The following is a 14,879-nucleotide window of genomic DNA, read 5'->3' as shown; positions in this document are numbered from 1 at the left end:
TATATGGCAAGATTCATCATCAAAAGTTATCTGCTTATTCTCACGGATTCAGAAACTATTCATTGAGAGCCTCCTCTGTGCCCCACCCTGCTCTACACTCAGAAAACAGAGTGGAGCAATGCACTGTCCCTGTTCTTCTTTTTCTTTTTCTTTTTTTTTTAAGATTTTATTTATTTATTTGAGAGAGAGAATGAGAGACAGCACAAGAGGGAAGAGGGTCAGAGGGAGAAGCAGACCCCCCCGCTGAGCAGGGAGCCCGATGCGGGACTCGATTCCGGGACTCCAGGATCATGACCTGAGCCGAAGGCAGTCGCTTAACCAACTGAGCCACCCAGGCGCCCCTTGTTCTTCTTTTTCGAAGATTTTTTAATTTATTTGAGAAAGAGAGAGCATGAGCACGGCAGGGGAGGAGCAGAGGGAGAGGGAGAAGCAGACTCCCCGCTGAGCAGGGAGCCCGACTTCAGGGCTCCATCCCAGGACCCTGGGCTCATGACCTGAGCTGAAGGCAGACACTTAACCGACCGAGCCACGCAGGCGCCCCTGTCCTTGTTCTTAGTAGAGTTTCCCCTAACAGGGTACACAGACAATAAACAAATAAACAAGCAGATAATTTTAAAAAGTGATAGTGCTAGAATTGAATTTATAAATACAGAGAGCAAACTGGTGTTTGTCAGAGGGAAGGGGGGGTAAAGGGAACCCTGGTGCACTGTTGGTGGGATTGTAAATTGGTATAGCCACTGTGGAAAACAGCATGGAAGGTCCTCAAAAAAATAAAAATAAAACAATATGATCCAGCAATCCCACTTCAAATCCCAAAGAAAATGAAAACACTATGTCAAAGACATATCAGCACCCCAATGTTCATAGCAGCATTATTTACAATAGCCAAGACATAGAAACAAACTAAGGGTCCATCAAGAGATGAATGTATAAAGAAAATGTGGTATATATATATTCATCCATAAAAAAAGGAGGACATTCTACCATTTGCAAAAACATGGATAGATCTTGAGGACATTATGTTAAGTGAAACAAGTCAAAGAAAAACAAATACTGTGTGATTTCACTTATATGTGGAATCTAAAAAACAGACAAAAAACACCACCACCACCACCACCAAACTCATAGAAAAAGAGATCAGATTTGTGGTTACCAGAGGCAGGGGGTGGGAGTGGGTGGATGGTGGGATGAAGATGATCAAAAGGTACAAATTTCCAGTTGTAAGATAAGTAAGTACTAAGGATGTCATGTACAACATGATGACTATTGTTAACACTGCTGTATGATATATAGGGAAGTTGCTAAGAGAAAGGGAAAAATGTTTTCTTTTGTATCTGTATGAGATGATGGGTGTGTTAATTAAATTTATGTGGTAATCATTTCATGATATATATAAGTCGAATCATTATGCTGTGTACCCTAAACTTATACATACAGTGCTGTATGTCAATTATGTCTCAATAAAACAAGAAAAAAAAGATACCAGGTGGTGATCAATGCTGTGTTAAATAATGAGGATAAAGTAGATGGAGTGGGGTCATTGTGAGGGAGTACTGTTTATATAGGGTGGTTAGCAAAGGCCTATGATAAGATGATATTTGTGCTGAAGTCTGAAGGAAGACCAGAAGAACCTTGGAAACAGCAAGTACAAAGGCCCTGAGGCACCTGTGCTATGAGATCTTCCGTATATTTGTTGTCCAAAAGGATTTATCCTAGGCTTAGAATATTTTATATAGGGGCGCCTGGGTGGCTCAGTCGTTAAGCGTCTGCCTTCGGCTCGGGTCATGATCCCGGGGTCCTGGGATCGCCCCGCATCGGGCTCCCTGCCTGGCAGGAAGTCTGCTTCTCTCTCTCCCACTCCCCCTGCTTGTGTTCCCTCTCTCGCTGTGTCTCTCTCTCTGTCAAATAAATAAATAAAATCTTAAAAAAAAAAAAAGAATATTTTATATATACAGAATCAAGAAACAATTATAGGGGCGCCTGGGTGGCTCAGTCGTTAAGCATCTGCCTTCAGCTCAGGTCATGATCCCAGGGTCCCGGGATCGATCCCCGCATCGCATCGGGCTCCCTGCTCAGCAGAAAGCCTGCTTCTCCCTCTCCCACTCCCTCTGCTTGTGTTCGCTCTCTCGCTGTCTCTCTCTCTCTCTCTGTCAAATAAATAAATAAAATCTTAAAAAAAAGAAACAATTATATTAATAAATGCATATAGTCATTAAGCAATCAATTCATAAGAAATGCAGAGGGTGAATTTTCATGAAAAAAAGTTCATTTTGCAAATGAATCTGCAATTTAGGATTTTACAAAGTCTACAGGCTGACTCACATGTCTACACTTTATCTTCCACAATGATACTCCTAAAGTCTTAAATGATTAATTAAATTCTCTATATTTCTATCAGTGGCCCTTTCTAGTGCTCTGACTCTAAGAACTAGAACAAACCTCTTTACATCTTCTGTGAGTCTCCCAAAGTTTACTTTATCCAGAGACAAGAGAGGAAGAATCCTTCAAGTTAGTAACTCACAGCTCTGTTTTTAGAGTAAACATAACCGTTTAATGAAAACAGACAATGTGTGTGCTCTGAGTGTTATTTTAAGGGAATCAAGAGAGGAGGGAGGGATGGGGGAAAACCAGAAGAGATCAAAAGGTTATTAAACAACCCGGAATTAATAATAATAAGCTTTTGAAAAAGTTTCAAGCCAGTGTATCCTGTTATTTTCCTGTCTACCTTCAATAAAGAAATGGTCATTAGAGCGATGATTAAATTTAACTAGACTCCAAGCTTTCCTGAAGCAGAAGGCAGAGCCTATTTTGCTTACTTTTGTATCTTTAGGGGCAAGCACATTGTAGGCTCACTATGTATATTTGTGGAATTAATAATTAATGTTAAACTGAGCAGTAGCAACCATAATTTTTCTACACTGCCTAGTGACACTTGTGTTCAATCTTATGCATGGGTTTCTTATTATTTTTCCAAGGTCTGCCCACAAAAATAAAAAACAAAAACAAAAAAACCCCAAGAAGATGAAATGGAGAATACCAGGCCCAGCCCTGTAGTCACAGAAAATGGGAGACTGGCTGACTGTGGGCATCACAAGAATTTTAAGGCCCAGAACGTGGAAGTTAGGCCCAGATGGCTTAGCTCGCTGAGCCTCAGAATGATCACCTTAGGGGCGCCTGGGTGGCTCAGTTGGTTGGGCAACTGCCTTCGGCTCAGGTCATGATCCCAGGGTCCTGGAATCGAGCCCCGCATCGGGCTCCCTGCTCAGCGGGGAGTCTGCTTCTCCCTGACCCTCCTCCCTCTCATGCTCTCTGTCTCTCATTCTCTCTCTCTCAAATAAATAAAATCTTAAAAAAAAAAAAAAAAAAAAAGAATGATCACCTTACATGGTGGTGGTCTCAGCTGTTTCTGAGCTGCTGTAGCTGGGACTATAGAAAGCAACGAGTCTGTCATTGTATGTTCCTTTGACTTGGGGGATAACCTCTCGTGCAGAATTGCCAAGAGATGGAAACTTTGGGTGCACTCTGAGAAATACAAGGGAGACAGTGGGAAGCCACATTCACTCACCTGCATCTGTATCTCATTTATATCCTTTGCTCTGCCTTTTAGCTCATTCAGAACTAACTCAAAGTAATATCAACTTGAATTAAAGCCAAGTCTTTATTCTCTCCATTCCCCAAGCCTAGACCAAATCCCATGGTCGATTTTTGAGCTCGAGCTCTGTGTTTACAGTGAACAGATTTAATAAAAGATGACAATTTTGTGCACAGTATTATTTTTAAAGTAGCTAGAAGTACATGCTGCAGCCTTCAAAGAGGTGGCTTTCTAGTATGGGAGAGAAAAAGTATAAAAACCATTCCCATCAAAAGCAATATCAAGGGGCCGCTGGGTGGCTCAGTCGTTAAGCATCTGCCTTCGGCTCAGGTCATGATGCCAGGGTCCTGGGATCGAGCCCTGCATCGGGCTCCCTGCTCAGCCAGGAGCCTGTTTCTCCCTCTCACTCTGCCTGCCGCTCTGCCTACTTGTGCTCTCTCTCTATCTCTCTGTCAAATAAATAAATAAAATCTTTAAAAAAAAAAAAGCAATATCAAAGCTACAGGGTCTAAGACCTCTAATGAACCACAGGACATTCACTCAATTTTATGTAATAGTGTGGAAATCTGCCTTTTCAAATTACTTATATTTTTTTATAGAATTTTGAAATATAGTAAAAGATCATCCAGTACGGAATTATTTAATCCATTTAAACTAGATCTTCTGTATGAGTATAGCACACTAACATACACTTCTACCCCCAACTCCAATATTTCTTTGGGGTGGGGGTAGAAGTCCAAGGTACTTAACCTCTCAGTGATGTCTACGGTGATTCATCAGTCACCTTGGTTTGGATGTGGTATGAGGAGTCTCACGGAAATGAGGTCCAGAGCCTCTGGCCAGAGGCTTGGCCTTCCAGGTTTAGGAGAGCGGAGGGATAGTGTGCCCTCTGCAGTGGGAACAAGCATCATCGAGCTATGAAAGCTCAGGGGTTTATACTGAGTGAACTCTAGTGTATTGGTCCTAGATCTGATGTGTCCTTCAAGAGACGTCAGAAACACTTTTTGTTGGTTCTCATACTATACAAAGGCCAGAAGAAAGACTTTGAGTCTTACTTCATATACAGAAACAAGAAGTGCTAGAATTGGGGAAGTGTGGGGTTCTATGGCAGCAGAGAAGAGGGACAACTTCCCCCCAAGAAATAGTGTCTGAACTAAGACCTGCAAATGACTGGCTTGACTTGTTTTCCCACCCATTATGCCTCACCTCCCTCTTTTCCACAGTCACTGGAAGCTCAAGCCTCTGCAATCACCTCCTCTCATTCTGTTCGGCACAGCTCTAAATCCAGCCGAATCCCTCACCCTTCCTGGCTCTCCAAAACACCTTCCATGTGTCTTCTAGAACCCTCAACTTCCAGATATGTGATAAACATGCTCCCCTATATTCTTAACCTCTTTCATCAACATTTCCTCTGACTCCTTGACCTCACTGTGTGTGATCTTTTTTTTTTTTTTTAAAGATTTTATTTATTTTTTAGAGAGTGAGCGAGAGAGAAACAGCATGAGAGGGGAGAGGGTCAGAGGGAGAAGCAGGCTCCCCACTGAGCCGGGAGCCCGATGTGGGACTCGATCCCAGGACCCTGGGATCATGACCTGAGCCGAAGGCAGACGCTTAACCATCTGAGCCACCCAGGCGCCCTTTTTTTGAAGATTTTATTTATTTATTTGACAGAGAGAGACACAGTGAGAGAGGGAACACAAACAAGGGGAGTGGGAGAGGGAGAAGCAGGCTTCCCGCCGAGCAGGGAGCCCAACGTGGGGCTCGATCCCAGGACCCTGGGACCATGACCTGAGCCGAAGGCAGATGCCCAACAACTGAGCCACCCAGGTGCCCCGTGTGTGATCTTTTGATCTCCTGAGTTCACTGGCTCCCCTACAGCCTTTTCAAGTGAAGTATTCCTCTCATGTTCTGTATACTTCCAAGCAGAATGAGAGATACTTGTTTTTTCTCTTTGCCACCCATTGTCACTCAACCTAATCTTCCTTCTTTCTTCAAAAGCCTTGGCTCCTTGTTCTACAGTTGAATGATCTCCCAGTCACACTCACTCCAGTGAAGACTTGACATCTGATCAACTCTTCCTCTTCATCCCTACTCTTACCATTTTTACCCGACACCCTGGGTTCTCCAATCCACTGACCCCACTACTTTTTTTTAAACTGTCCATTATATCTGTCTTGTCTTACTCTCCCCTTGTCTATCTTTGATTCCCTGGTCCATCATTAAGAAAAGCAACTTAGACTAAAAAGTGGATTTTTTAAAAAAAGATCTTATTTATTTACTCTAGAGAGGAAGGGGGCTGGAGGGACAGAAGGAGAGAGAGAGAATCCCAAGCAGACTCAACACTGAGAGTGGAGCCTGACGTGGGGCTCGATCTCATGACCCCAAGATCATGACCTGAGCTGAAATCAAGAATCAGATGCTTAACCAATTGAGCCACCCAGGCACCCCCAACTCTACTTCTTTTATGCTTACCTCCCCTGCTGAGTATAATTCTAGACCTTCACTAGGCCTGCAGCAGAGTAGCTGAACACGAGCTGCTGTGGCTTAAATTTATGATCACAAAGTTGAAATAAGTGTTCAGCATCTGCTCAATAACTGTATAACATTTTCCTAGTAAGGTCAATATTTTACTCTCTCAGTAAACTGTTTTATATTTTCTTTTTTTTTTTTTTCCCTAGAAATCCCAACCCTCCCTGGAGCACCTGGGTGGCTCAGTCAGTTAGGTGGCTGACTCCTGATTTCGGCTCAGGTCCTGATCTCAGGGTTGTGAGACTGAGCCCCACATTGGGGTTTGTGCTCATTGCAGAGAGTCTGCTTGAGATTCTCTCTCTCCCTCTCCCCCCTCCCCCTGCTCACACGGGCACGTCCTATAAATAAACAAATAAATAAATAAAATCTTTTAAAAAAAGAAATTCCAACCCTCCCTATCAGTTAATGATCTATCACATACTTTACTGAATAAAACATAGCAACTAAACAGGGACTCTAACCACCAACTCTTTCAGTATCTTTAGCATTATCTTCTATCTTCCCACTTGTTACAAGTGTTTTGCTCTATCAAAGGTTAGTCCCCTCATGCTCTGGATCCTATCTTCTCTCTTAAGGACATCATTCTTGCAATTGTCCCCACTCATGGGTCATCTTCTCCCTTTTTTATTATGGAATAAAAATCCCATTGTTCTAAAAAGTCCTTACTTGACCCGAGATCTCCCTCCAGGAGCAGCCCATTTCTTTGTTCCCCTTCCTAGCAAAAGTTCTCAGAGCTGTCATTCCTTCTCTTTTTCCAGTTCTTCACCTCCCACTCACTGTTACAACCCACTCCAGAGCTTCCATTCCCATCACATCACTAAAACTACTTGTATCAGGTCACCTATAACTATCATGTTGCCAGATTCAATAGACACTTCTCTGTCCTCATTTCACCTGAGGCCTTGTATACGCTGATCAGTTCAACAGGCTCAGGGGCCAGTTACCCTCTCAGACGGTGCTAATGAGTGCCATCCTCAGCACTGTTGGACTTGCTTTGGGGAATCTAATCTCAAAACTTGCAGCCAGACTAAATGGTTATTCTTAAAGAGTATCAAGAAACCGGGCACCTGGGTGGCTCAGTCCGTGAAGCATCTGCCTCCGGCTCAGGTCATGATCCCAGGGTCCTGGGATTGAGCCCCAAGACTGGCTCTCTGCTCAGCGGGGAACCCGCTCTCCCTCTCCCTCTGCTTGCTGCTCCCCCTGCTTGTGCTCTCTTTTCTCTCTGTCAAATAAATAAATAAAAACCTTAAAAAAAAAAAAAAAGAATATCAAGAAACCAACTCATTATTCTGAAAATTGGTAAAGAGAAGAAAAATCAAGACAAAATACCTTGTCTTTCCTGTATGAGCTCTACATCAAGGAAACCAAAATGTGAATTCCTCTTTACTAGAGGAATTCCAGCAAATAAATGCAGAAGGAATGATAGACTAATCATCATTTTGTCATCTTTTTTTTTTTTTTAAGGATTTTATTTATTTATTTGAGAGAGAGAGAATGAGAGATCGAGAGCATGAGAGGGAAGAGGGTCAGAGGGAGAAGCAGACTCCCTGCTGAGCAGGGAGCCCAATGCGGGACTCGATCCCGGGACTCCAGGATCATGACCTGAGCCGAAGGCAGTCGCGCAACCAACTGAGCCACCCAGGCGCCCCATCATTTTGTCATCTTAATGAAATAATGGATCTGGTCAATGATCATCAACAGCTGCTAAAATCATTAGGTGAGAAGCTGATGGGGAACTTTATGATGATGGAGCAGACTGACAATACTTGAGCCAGGTGATTAATTTTAATATTCCAAAAAGGACACTAACAGACCTCACATGCCTCCTGATGTGATGCAATAAGAGCACAGCATCACCTACGGAGCGTTCCCCCCAAAGTTTCTAGCCAGAATCTTATCAAGCCTCTAGACCTAATTTTCAGTTTATAGGAAACACAGGGAACAGAGGAACATTTTGTTTGTTTGTTTGTTTCTTTCTTTGTTTATTTTTTAAGATTTTATTTATTTGAGAGAGAGAGAGAGGGACTGTGAGAAGGGGGAGGGGCAGAGGCAGAGGGAGAAGCAGGCTCCCCACTGAGCAGAGAGCCAGTCTTGGGGTTTGATCCCAGGACTCCAGGATCATGACCTGAGCCGAAGGCAGACGCCCAACTGACTGAGCCACCCAGGTGCCCCTCAAATAAATAGATTAAAAGAAATTTAAGAGGCATATCAACAATGCAATATGTGAATAGCATTTGGATCCTGATTTGAATAAAGGAACTGAAAATATATTTATGAAACAATCGAGGAAATTTGAATATGGACTGCATATTGATGATATTAAATAATTTTTGCTAAATTTTATTTTTTGAGTATGATAATGGTAAAGATGGTTATTTTTAAGTCCTCATTCTTAAAGATACAGATGTAAGACTTTATGGATGAAATCATGATGTCTGCCATTTGCTCTAAAATAGTCTGGTGATGGTTTGGGGGAAGTGGGTGGCATAAAGATAAAGCAAAATTGATCATATGGTGATAAATGTAGAAACTGGATGATGGGTGTTTGGGGAGTTATTATACTATTCTTTTTTTTATGATTTTATTTATTCATTTGACAGAGTATAAGCAGAGGGAGCAGCAGGGAGAGGGAGAGGGAGAAGCAGGCTCCCCACTGAGCAGGGAGCCCAATCCCAGGACCCTGGGATCATGAGCTCAGCCAAAGTCAGCTGCTTAACCCACTGAGCCACCCAGGCGCCCCATACTGTTCTTTCTAATTCTGGAGTATGCTTGAAAACTTCTGTGGTATGGGGTGCCTGGGTGGCTTAGTCGGTTAAGTGTCTGCCTTCAGCTTGGGTCGTGACTCCAGGGTCCTGGAGCCTCGAGTTGAGTCAGGCTCTGCTCAGCGGGGAGTCTGCTTCTCCCTCTCCCTCAGCCTGCAGCTCCCCCTGCTTGTGCTCTCTCTGTCAAATAAATAAATAAAATCTTTAAAAGAAAAAAAAAAAAGAACATTTCTGTGGTAAAAATGAAAACAACCAAACCAAAACCAAAAACAGCAAACAAAACCCTTGCAACCCTCTGAGCTCTCGAGATTCTTTCCAAAGCTTACAAATGGTTTATTAGTAACACTTTTACAATACAATACTTCGTCTGATTTCTTTCGTTTAGATCCCTTGATTCTCTCAAAATTCCCCATGGTTCTTTTGAGTTAATTTATTACTTCATTTATGTTTTTGAATGAGCAGGCTAGAACTCTTTCCCTTGGGATTTTTCTACTAATTGCAGTTATGCTCCCCTGTGTGTGGCTTAGAGCAGTCCTCCCAGTAGGAGGCGCTGCCCTCAAAGTATGATTTCGGTTTGTGTGTTAAGAGAAGATCCCTCAGATCCTTTCATTTTGTAAAACTGAAACTCTATATCCATTAAACAGTAACTCCCCGTTCTCCCTTCCTCCAGCCCCTGGCAACTACCGTGCACTTCCTGTCTTTATGATTTTGACTACTCTAAGTACCTCATATAAGTAGAATCCTATAATATTTTTATAGGATTGCTTTTGTGACTGGCTTATTTGTCTTAGGGTAACGGCCTCAGGTTTCATCTATGCCATTACCATACTGCAGAACTTCCTTCCTTTTTAAGGCTGAATTCCATTGTATTTGTTGAATTCCACTGTAAGTATTAAATTTAATTCCACTGTACCACATTTTATACCACATTTTGCTTATCTATTCATCAGTCGATAGACACTTGGATTGCTTCCTCATTTTAGCTATTATGAATAATGCTGCTATGAACATGAGTGTACTACCTGGGTTTTGCCTAACCATCTGAGCCACCCAACTACCTGGGTTTTTTGTGTGTTTTTTTAAAGATTTTATTTATTTATTTGACAGAGAAATAGCACAAGTAGGCAGAGGGAGAGGGAGAAGCAGGCTCTCCGCCGAGCAGGGAGCCAGACGCGGGGCTCGATCCCAGGACCCCGAGATCATGACCTGAGCCGAAGGCAGCTGCTTAACCGACCAACTACCTGGGTTTTTAAAGTGGCTATTTCACTTCTCTTTTAAAACATTTCTTTCTAAATTTGGATAACCATTCTAGAGCTAGCCATGGTAACAATCTTTTCAATAAATGGTGCTAAATACTTGATTTTCTATCCATATAGGAAAACAAAACAAAACAAAACCCTGTCATCTACCTTATACTGTATCCCAAAATTAATTTGAGATGAATCACAGAATTAAATGTCAAAAGAAGACAATGAAGCTTCTAAAAGAAATCAGGGGAAAATATTTTGTGACTTTGGGGTAGGCAATGATTTCATAAATACAATATAAAATGCAGTAATCATCCAAAAACACTAATAGGACAGTGAAAAGGCAAGCTGTGACCTGGGGAAGATATCCACAGTACATATATTTGACACAGAATTTGTATCTGGATTATATAAAAAAACTCTTAAACATCCATTTTTTTAAAAAAGGACATAACATAAAAATGGACAAAACACTTGGACAGACATTTCACAAACGATGTTCAAATGGAAAGTAGCACATAAAAAGGTGCTGAACGTTGTAAATCACCAAGGAAATGCAAATTAAAGGCACAATGAGATACCATCACACCATTGTTAGAATGGCCAAAATTAAAAATAATGACAGTGTGCTTCCCGGGATGTTTAACAGACACATTGTTGGTTCATGTGAAAATGATATGACCACTTCGGAAAGCTATTTGCAGTGTATATCAAAGCTAAACACACACCTGCCCTGTGACCCAGTTTTTCACTCTTAGCTCAACATCTAACATCTACCCAAAGACATGCACCAGAGTGTTCAGAGCAGCTTTATTTATAGTAGCCAAATGTCCATCAACAGAAAAATGGATAAATTGTGGTATATTCATACACCATATATACTGTATATATACAACATGATTCTAGTTATGATGCCTTCTAGAACAGGCAAAGCTAATCTATGATAGTTACTTTTATTTATTTTTTTTAAAAGATTTTATTCAGTTATTTGACAGAGAGACACAGCGAGAGAGGGAACACAAGCAGGGGGAGTGGGAGAGGGAGAAGCAGACTCCCCACTGAGCAGAGAGTCCGATGTGGGGCTCAATCTCAGGGTCCTGGAATCATGACCTGAGCCAAAGGCTAATGACTAGAGCCACCCAGGCGCCCCTATGATAGTTACTTTTAAGAGGGTAGAAGGAGAGCACGAAGGACCTTTCTAGAGTGCTGAAAATGTTCTATGTTTCAATGTGGGTGGTGGTTACAAGGTATTGTTCATTTGTGAAACTTCATTAAGCCATACACTTGAAAGTCATGCACTTTACTGTTTGTGTGTTATAATTCAACTTTTAAAAAGTTTACCTCATGGGGCGCCTGGGTGGCTCAGTCATTAAGCGTCTGCCTTTGGCTCAGGTCATGATCCCAGGGTCCTGGGATCGAGCCCCGCATCAGGCTCCCTGCTCAGCGGGAAGCCTGCTTCTCCCTCTCCCACTCCCCCTGCTTGTGTTCCCTCTCTCGCTATGTCTCTCTCTAATAAATAAATAAAATTTTGGGGGCGCCTGGGTGGCTCAGTCGTTAAGCGTCTGCCTTCGGCTCAGGTCATGATCCCAGGGTCCTGGGATTGAGCCCCACATTGGGCTCCCTACTCTGCGGGAGGCCTGCTTCTCCCTCTCTCTCTCCCACTCCCCCTGCTTGTGTTCCCTCACTCACTGTGTCCCTCTCTGTCAAATAAATAAATAAAATCTTAAAAAAGTTTACCTCACAAAATGGCCCCTTCCTCTCCCTTTATGTGTCATAAATATTTTATTTTAGACAAAGTCTTAGTAAAGACCCTGTGTTGTTTTATCATCTTCCATGTGTTGTCTCTTATAGAAGATTTGCCAATAATTTATGTTATATTACGTGCTCACTGCATCAAATGCAGCAAATTGACCCAAGAAAATTTGGTTGTTCACAGTTTATTAGACAACTTGGGGGGATACTGGGGATCTAGGGGCAAGTTCCAGGTATCCTCCAACAACCTCACCGCCATTACCATGCCAGATCTGGTGATCTGTTACAATGAAGGCAGGTCTCGTGCAAGATTCTGTCACACGTTCAAGAAGACAAAAAAAATGAGCAAGAAGACAAAAAAAAATCACTCCTACAGGAGGCACTAGACTTCTGACTTTCAGGTACTCTGACATTCACCTTGCACACAAAAAAATAGAAAAATCGAGCACAAGCAGCCTTCAGAGTGGTGAGCTCCGTTGGGAGCTTAGTGACAAATCTGTTGACTAACTCTGACCAAAAGGCTAAAATATTGACACATCTGACTTGAATAAAGTTTTCATGCTCTTTTTTCCCCCCTCATTAAAGTCAAGTTTGAATGGTAATTCCATTCTGTGAGGGCATCAGGGCTGGTATGACAGCTCTAGGCTATCAGGGACTTGGGTTCCTTCTATGGTTGCTTTGCCATAGCTGTGGTGTTGTCTTTGTTTGCTTGGTCCAATTTTGTACATCCACACCTAGCTAGTGGAAAGAGAACAAATTCATTCTCTTTAAGAATGACCTGGAAGTTGGGGTGCCTGGGTGGCTCAGTCGGTTAAGCATTGCCTTCAGCTCAGGTCATGATCTCAGGGTCCTGGGATCAAGCCCCGAAGTTGGGCTCCCTGCTCAGTGGGGAGTCTGTTTCTCCCTCTCCCTCTGCCCCACCCCCCCACTCGTGCTTGCTCACTCTCTCTCTCTCAAATAAATAAAATCTTTTAAAAAATGATGTGGAAGTTGCACGTATCACTGTTACATCTCATTAGCCAGACATGGTCTTATTTAGCTGCAAGAGAGGCTGGAAAAATGTAGCTTTTATTTATTAAAAAAATTTTTTTAAAGATTTTATTTATTTATTTGAAAGAGAGAGATAGAGCCCGAGATGGTAGGGTTAGAGGGAGAAGCAGACTCCCCAATGAACAGGAAGCCCAACACAGGGCTCGATCCCAGGACCCTGGGATCATGACCTGAGCCAAAGGTGGACACTTAACTAACTGAGCCACCTAGGTGGCCCCTATTTTAAAAAAATTTTTAATTAATTTATTTTTTAAAGTTCAAGTATAGTTAACAGTGTTATATTAGTTTCAGGTGTACAAGATAATGATTTAACAATTCTATACATTACTCAGTGCTCATCACTGTACTTTTCTTTTTTTTCTTTTTTTTAAGGCTTTAATTTAATCTCTACACCCAACGCGGGCCTCAAATTTACAACCCGAAGATCAAGAGTTGCATGCTCTACTGACTGAGCCAGCCAGGTGCGAGAAAGAGAGAGAGAGAGAGCGCTCGAGTGTGCACAACTCGCGGGGGGGGGGGAGAGGAGGGGTGCAGTGGAGGGGTAGAGGTAGAGATTCCCAAGCAGACTCCTTGTTGAGTGTGCAGCCCAAGGTGGGGCTTGATGCCATGACCCTGAGATTATGACCTGAGCCAAAATCAAGAGTTGGGCACTCAATCTACTGAGCCCGCCATGTGTCCCTGTAGCTTTTATTTCTGATTGATCATGCACTTGGTTTAAAATCAGGGGTCATTTTATTATTACAGAGTAAAGGGAGATCTTATATTGGGGAATAAGTAATAGTTTCTGCCATAATGACAAAAGTGGTTAGGCTGCAGCCCTTCTCAGCAGAATCTGCTCAGTTAATTACTCCTTCTTTGTAACAATCTCCCCTTTTAGCTTCTCTGGTACCATATTTTTTCAGAACATCTCAGGCTGTGCTCATTCTAGCTCTTGTACAGGCTTCTCTTCCTTTATCCAATATCCAAAAAATTGGATTGCTAGAGTTTCAGTCTTGGACCCTCTTATCTTCACGGTCTATACTCTCTCTGAGAGAGCTCATCCAATGCTGTGACTTTAAATGCCTTCTAATTGCTAATAACCCCAAAATTTGTATCTACAACCCTGACTTCTCCTAAGTTCCAAATGCATTTACCAACTGTCTACTTGACATCTCTACTTGGAGGTCTAATAATTCCAAATATAGTAAGTCTAAATGCTCAAAATAAAATAATACCATTATCCTAGATTAATAGTTCTCAAAATGGGGGGAGGGGCACAGGAGTAGCAGTAACCACCTCCTAGTGTTTAGAAATGTGAGTGGGATTTTTCATTGCCACAGTGGCTGGGGATGCTACTTACAGTTCTTCTAAAAGTTTTATTTTTTTTTTTTAACTCGCATTATGTTTGTGAATTTCATCAATGTCAATGCATATAGATCGTTTGTTTTTTTATCACTGTAAAGTTTATTATTTCTTTCTTTAATTACAGCACAATTTAGTTACCCATTCTTTCTTAGTGGAGACTTAGTTGATTTCCAATTCTTTGCATTTATATACCATTCAGCTATGAATATTCTTGCACATGATTTATTGTGCACAAATGTGAAAATTTCCCTAGAATATATTTTTAGGAGTGGACTTTGGGGCCATCAGTTACACATATCATACACTTTAGCGGATATTATCAAGTTGCTCTCTAAAGTGATAATACTACATTTATACCCAAAGAGATGATCTTTTAGTATGTTATCCTATAAAGTTAAGCTATGAGAGAGATGGATATCAGCCTGAGAGAAAGTCTTCTTGGTGCTTTATATGAAAAAATGAAGCTACCTGGTGTGCAGCCAGGAATCCATTTTCCCCAAAGGGTGGTGGCTGCATGGAGCTTGGCCCATGGAAGAGAGAGGGGAGGGGGAAGGCAGGGCAGGGAGGAGGGGGAAGGGAGGGGAGGGGAGGAGGAGGAGGGGA

Source organism: Mirounga leonina, unplaced genomic scaffold, assembly GCF_011800145.1.
Source record: "Mirounga leonina isolate KUSES-001 unplaced genomic scaffold, KU_Mleo_1.0 Mir_151, whole genome shotgun sequence".
Classification (NCBI taxonomy): Eukaryota; Metazoa; Chordata; class Mammalia; order Carnivora; family Phocidae; genus Mirounga; species Mirounga leonina.
This window is presented reverse-complemented; position numbering follows the sequence as displayed.